The 6,406-nt window shown below is 41.0% G+C and overlaps 1 pseudogene; it reads right to left on the bottom strand.

Moving 5' to 3' along the window:
• Positions 1–457: 457 nt before the first annotated feature.
• On the bottom strand, positions 458–3,860 carry LOC113607259 (nudC domain-containing protein 1-like; annotated as a pseudogene).
• Positions 3,861–6,406: the final 2,546 nt, after the last annotated feature.

A 6,406-nucleotide genomic window follows, 5' to 3' on the forward strand; every position in this document is an offset into this window, starting at 1 on the left:
TTTCCTAGCACAGGTGGCCAATTTGAGGTGCTCTGGCAAACAACGTGGTGTCCCTAACAAGTACAAAGTATTTTTACCTTCCGCTTAGAGTAAAACCTCATACAGCGTGAAATAGATAAGCAGTTCAAAAATAATGTCTCCTATACTTTTTTTTTACATGATAAATATTTTTATTTATTTATTTATTTTATTTATTATTGTTTTTAATTTATTTTATTTTTTGGCGGTACGTGGGCCTCTCACTGTTGTGGCCTCTCCCATTGCGGAGCGCAGGCTTAGCGGCCATGGCTCATGGGCCCAGCCACTCCACGGCATGTGGGATCTTCCCGGACTGGGGCACGAACCCGTGTCCCCTGCATCGGCAGGCAGACTCTCAACCACTGCGCCACCAGGGAAGCCCCAATATTTTTATTTTTAAACAATGAATTGTACATCTTTCATATAAAAGATGAGATTCTAGCCTCTGTTTTTAAAAAATTATACTTGCTAATACTATCTTTACATTTTTTACAGAAGCTAATTTTCTCTAAATTTGCAGCTTCATTCCATAGCTTTTATAGACTCATAGTCTCGAATATATTTCCCATATCCTTTAAAAAATAAATTCGTACAAGATAATTTTAACACAATAAAACTTAACAGGTTACAGCACAACTGCCTAGCCTTCCAGCTACCACTGAATACTTTTCCAGTACAGAGAAGCCAACATGTTGGAGTAATTAATTCTCTGTATTTACCTTTATTAAAAAGAGCTTTTTGGTAGTGAGAACAAATAATCTCTCATTTGTTGCTTGAAAGCCTAAAATAGGATCACTGGTTTCTAGGCTTGCTACTTGCTGCTTAGCAACCTGCCCTACTTGCCTGCCTTCCTTCCTATTATTGTAAAGTACAGTGGACATGGGTGTGGGCTGACGATAGATGAAAACTCGTTGAAGGCACTCGCAAAGGGCTGCATAAGAATAATTTGGAGCACAGGCAAAAAAATTTTTGTGTCTCTTTCATACTTGGACGTAGCCTAAAGCATTGAAAATTGCGATATGCTCCCACGTATCGTCTTGGTTGCTGGAGTGTGGTTGCCAGTGTAGAGCATCAACATCATGGTGCAAACAGAAGCAGGGCATTTCTTTAGGATCCACTATGACAGAGAAAAGGTACTGGTTGCTGCCAAGATTCACTCACTTATATGGCAATCCTTTCTTCTCCCCATGTTCAGATGAACCAGCTCTCCTATCCAATCTCTCCTTGGTGGTACCTGTTTTTCCTTGGATTTTCAAGCTAGTTGATTGCCCTGTAACCTCAGATCTCACATGAGTAGTTTTTAAATGTACTGCCATCAAATCTGCATGAACTGGAGCTCTCTTCAAAGAAAGTACCACATTATTCTCACCAACTCTTGAGCATTACAAGGAGGCCTATCTGGATTTGGCTTCAGTTCATCAGAGGTCAAGTGCATCAGACGTTCAGCTATTGCAGCACATTGAGCTGAGTCTCTTATAAATTCCCCGTTTATCACCGACCACTAGTTCTGGCTATGTCAGTCCTTCATTCTTCTTAATCAAGGAAATCTCCAAGCTATTGTTCTCTTTAATTATCCATATAGTGCTTTCTTCATGATCCATAGATGAATAGAGATTTCCTTCCAGAAACCTCTGACCCTTCAGCACAACGTTGACATGATCAGGCAAAAACTGTATTTGAATGTCTTCCTTAGTACAGTCTTCTGGAAGCGGTATTGTTACTGTCAAATCATCTTCAGTCTGTTGCCAGTAGTACAGAGGTTCTTTGATTATCTCTGACATGTCTTCATCCTTACTTTCTTCAAGCTCTTGACCAACTTGAACAAATGTAAAGGATTTGTAGGAGACAATCATTAGACCATTCCCATCGGGCTCAAAAGCGACATAATGGGGCACTGACTTTCCACAGAGAATATTATGCTTAGTAATTTCATATTCTTTATTATCTTTATTTTTCTTATTAATAGTGACCCACTCCAAGGAGACATAGAAACCACTTCCTTCCATATCCAATTCCTCTTTCTGTGTTCGAAGAAGCAGCATAGTTATCGAATGTTCTTCAGCTTTCAGCAACGAGATACTGTGAATTATGATAAAAGGACTGCCAAGCTCTTCATTAAACATAATCTCCCATTTTTCAGAAGCACTATTTCCACGTTCACCTGTTCCAATGAGACACAATCTTCCAGTTCCATCTGACAAGGTAACCCAAGTAGAAGATGTGAAATGGATGGATGTGCAAAAGCGCTTATCATATGCTGTCAAATCTGTAGGAAGTCGAAAACACCTCTCGTGGTTTTCCTAAGGCAGTGTCCAGCATCACTGTTTTTTGGGTTTTGTTTTATTTATTTATTTATTTAGCTGTGTTGGGTCTTCGTTTCTGTGCGAGGGCTTTCTCCAGTTGCGGCTAGTGGGGACCACTCTTCCTCGCGGTGCGCGGGCCTCTCACTGTCGTGGCCTCTCTTGTTACGGAGCACAGGCTCCAGATGCGCAGGCCCAGTAGTTGTGGCTCACGGGCTTAGTTGCTCCGCGGCATGTGGGATCTTCCCAGACCAGGGCTCGAACCCGTGTCCCCTACATTGGCAGGCAGATTCTTAACCACTGCGCCACCAGGGAAGCCCAAGCATCACTGTTAAATTCATAACTCTTCCAATGTTATGAACGTAGTAGACACTGTCTTGATACCATGAATCACAATGTAGGTAATTATACATTCCAAAAGCATGCATGTGTTCCAGTGTATACTGATCATCTTGAAGTTTTACTTCTGCCACAGACAAGGCTAGGAGCTGTCACTGTTCCCACTAGGCAGACCAGAGAAAACTCCTAATTCATAGGCAGAGTACACAGAAAAGTCTTATCTCAGTGGTGAGGAATAATCAGACATAGACTGAGCATCGCTCCAGACAAGCCTGCGTCAAGCTCCAGCTGGTAACAGGGCAGCAGCTCGAGGGACAGCTTATAACCCTCGAAGCGGGGATCCAGCAGAGGTCTCTTCACCCACAGGGAGCAATTAGCGGCCACCTCCATCGCCTTCCAGGGTCCTAACATGAGAATTAATAAAGTTCGTGTTGAAAGGTCCGCGCTTCACGCGTATCACCGTGGCTGGGAGGCGGCATGGTTCCCATCACTGTCTCCTGTACTTTTAAAATTAGATTCAAAAAACGAAATTAGATTCAGAAAAACCTGAAGAACCATTGCAATTACTGCCAAAATGTTTCAGAGGGCATTAGGTTAATGCCTTCTCTCCTAGGAGAGGAGTGGAAAGGAAGATAGATGCTCATCACCAGAGATACGACTCTATTTGTTACGAGGATTTGTAGGGGCAGCACTTTGTTATTGGGTATTTGTTTTGAAATTGGAATTATATTTGTTGAATTTTAATCATAAGCAGGGAAATACATCTTCCTGAATGTAAGAAAATACATTAGCTAATTTGGGCCATAAATGTAAAAATTGCCTTTAGCATGTAATCATAGGAATACTAACTTTATGATACATTGTTTTTCTTTGATAAAGTTTTGGTTTAAAACCTGTTGGATTTAGCAAGGGATGAAGGTCAAGACCTGGTCATTTTTTGCAGATAACACACGTACACACACACACACACACACACACACACACACACACACACGCACACAAGTTCATTAAACTTTGACCTATATTTCATTCAGCAGTAATGTTTGCTATTAGAAATAATTCTACTTGCATCTTACTTTTGCTTACTCAATGAGTATGTTAAGTGTTTCATAAAGTCTACCTTTAAAAACATCATAAATATACTAAACAGCAGTTCTTTAGTTGAAAGTGCTAATTTAATTAAACAAATACTTGTGTGGATTCCTACTATTTGCAAAGCTTCATTGAACACATTATGAATAAGATAATCTTTAATCTTTAAGGAACTTATGGTGTTTTGAGGGGACATGATAAGAAAAGTATCAAAAAAAAACCAAAAAAAATAAACAGGTTATAATAGTCGCCATTATATAGGGTTGAAAGGAGGCCCATCAAGGGATGAGGAAAGGCTTTACACAGAAAGTGGCAATTGAGATGGACTTTGAAGATTGAAGTCAGATTTTGAGGGGTAGGTTCGTAGGCAGGAGATAACAAATGGCTGCATAGAATTGGAGTAATTTGTGAATGAGGAAAAGCAAGTCATCCAGTTTGGCTGGAGTTTAGATGGAATAAGTATTAGAGAGTAATGGGAAATAGAGTTAGGAAAGCAGCCTGTAAAGTATTCGTATCAGTCAGCTTAGGCAAAGCAGTAGTAACAAAGGACTCCAAATCACAGCAATACAATAAGCTTATTTTTCACTTATATCAGGTTTCCATTATGGGTTGCCTGTAGCTCTGCTCCTTGCATCTTTGTTCTGGGCCCCGGCTGAAGAAGCAGCCCCTATGCGGAGGGTATCAGTTCTCGCTGAGGGAACTCTGCAATAGTTCTCCCAGTGACTGCTTGAAAGAGGCATGTGTTACTTCTCACATTGATTGGCCAAAGCACCTCATATGGCCAAACCTGCCATCACTAGGGTAGGGATATATAATCCACTTACAGGAAGGGACAGGAAGTAGATATTTTGAACAATTTACCGAAAGGCTTGAAAGCCAAGAATGGGTCATTTGCAATTAATTCTTTAAATGGTTAGGGGGTGTGGCAAGTTTCTGGATAAGAGTGTATGGTTTGGTAAAAAAAAAAAAAAAAAAAGATGGTTTTTATATTGCGTGTGCGTGTGTGTGTGTGTGTGTGTGTGCGAACACGTAAGAATGCACTGGGGTACTTGCTTGTTATAAATGTAGGCCTCAGGATTCTAGAAGGTTGGATTCAGGGGCCCAGGAATCTGCATTTTAAGCAAGCAGTCTGGGAATAGTATGTAGATGGTCCACAGACCTCCTTGTAAGAAACCCTGGATTGAGGAATGAGTGGGGAGTGGCCAGGTGCAGATAAGGTGGGGCAGTGAGTGAGGGGATGGCAGGTTGTTGGTGGGTGCGAGGCCGCCGTGCCCTGGGGGCACATGGTATGTGGCCAGTACAGAGGCAGACAGACACACTGAAAGAGGAGAACAGGTAGAACTAGAACTACCCAAGAGGAAACAGCCAGGAAAGAGTAGTGAAAGGAGCAAATCTCTTTAGGAGGTGAGATTTCAAGGGATCTTGCTCTTCACTGAGAGGTAGGAGGCAAGCCTATCTGATGCAAGAAAGAGTTGAGAGCTAGAGGAGAGCAGAGGTAATAATCAGCAAGTCGCAGGAGACGCCCTGTTTTTAGAGCAGCTATTGAAGAAAACTGTTGACTAAAACCCACCACGTAAATTTGGTTTTGCATCGGGCCAGCAGGGGGCGCTATGGTAGCACATATGCTGATAATTGGGCTCAGCTTCCTAGGCCCAGCAATGCCAGCTCTTACTGAATAGGATTCTTAACCCGACCTACAGTGCAGTATTTTGGGAGCTTCATTTATTACTTTTATAGCTGTGAACCTTCATAAAAAGAACTTTTAAGGTTTCTCTTTAATTATTAAGGCATCTAGTGTTTGGGTTTTTTTTTTTTTTTTTTGAGCTGCCAATTCCTACAGTCAAAAAGAAATTAATTCTGTAGAGTTTAAGGGCATTATTACCCATTTATTGGCTTCACTTGAGGCATAGAATGGAGATTAGAAGAGGAGAAAAGACAAAGGAAAAAGAAAAGTGCATTCGTAGCATCACTCCTAGAAGGGGAATCTCTGGATCACAGGATATGGGCTTTGTACGTTTTGTTAGATGCTATCGGATTGCCTTCCAGGGACTGTGGCAATTTATTTTTTCACCAATAATGCAAGGATCTTATTACTCTCTGTGAAAACCCACTGTATGCGTAAGCTTTTTAGTATTTGCCACTCTAACAGAGGAACTATGGGTAGTTTTAACTTGCATTTTTCTCCTGTGGGAGGAAAGACACTTTTTCACATCTAAATCTTATTTTTACATTTTTTTAATGCACTGTGTTTTCATGTCCTTTCCCCAGTATATTACTGGCCTTCCACTTATTGACTTGTAGAAGCTCTTTATGAGGTCAGTCAAAAGATTTAGTTGACAATAGAATAAATAAATTGTGCTCTTCCATAGATGAATGATGAATGGCTTTCAAAGCATTCCCTGCCCCTATCTGCTCACTTGATTCAGTAATCACATAACTTGTTGACCCGTCTCTGAAACTACTGTGGGGTTTTTTTTGTTTTTTTAAACTTCTGGCCACGTTGTGCAGCCAGGCCCTCGGCAGTGAAAGCATGGAGTACTAACCACTGGACTGCCAGGGAATTCCCTAAAACTACTGTTTTAAAGCACCTTTGGGTAGTCTGTAGAATTATTTTCCTAAAAAGTGCCCCATTTATTTCATTTTATAGTTCATTTCAA

This window comes from Aethalodelphis obliquidens, unplaced genomic scaffold, assembly GCF_003676395.1.
Source record: "Aethalodelphis obliquidens isolate GAN/ISIS:26980383/991018 unplaced genomic scaffold, ASM367639v1 scaffold47, whole genome shotgun sequence".
Lineage (NCBI taxonomy): Eukaryota > Metazoa > Chordata > Mammalia > Artiodactyla > Delphinidae > Aethalodelphis > Aethalodelphis obliquidens.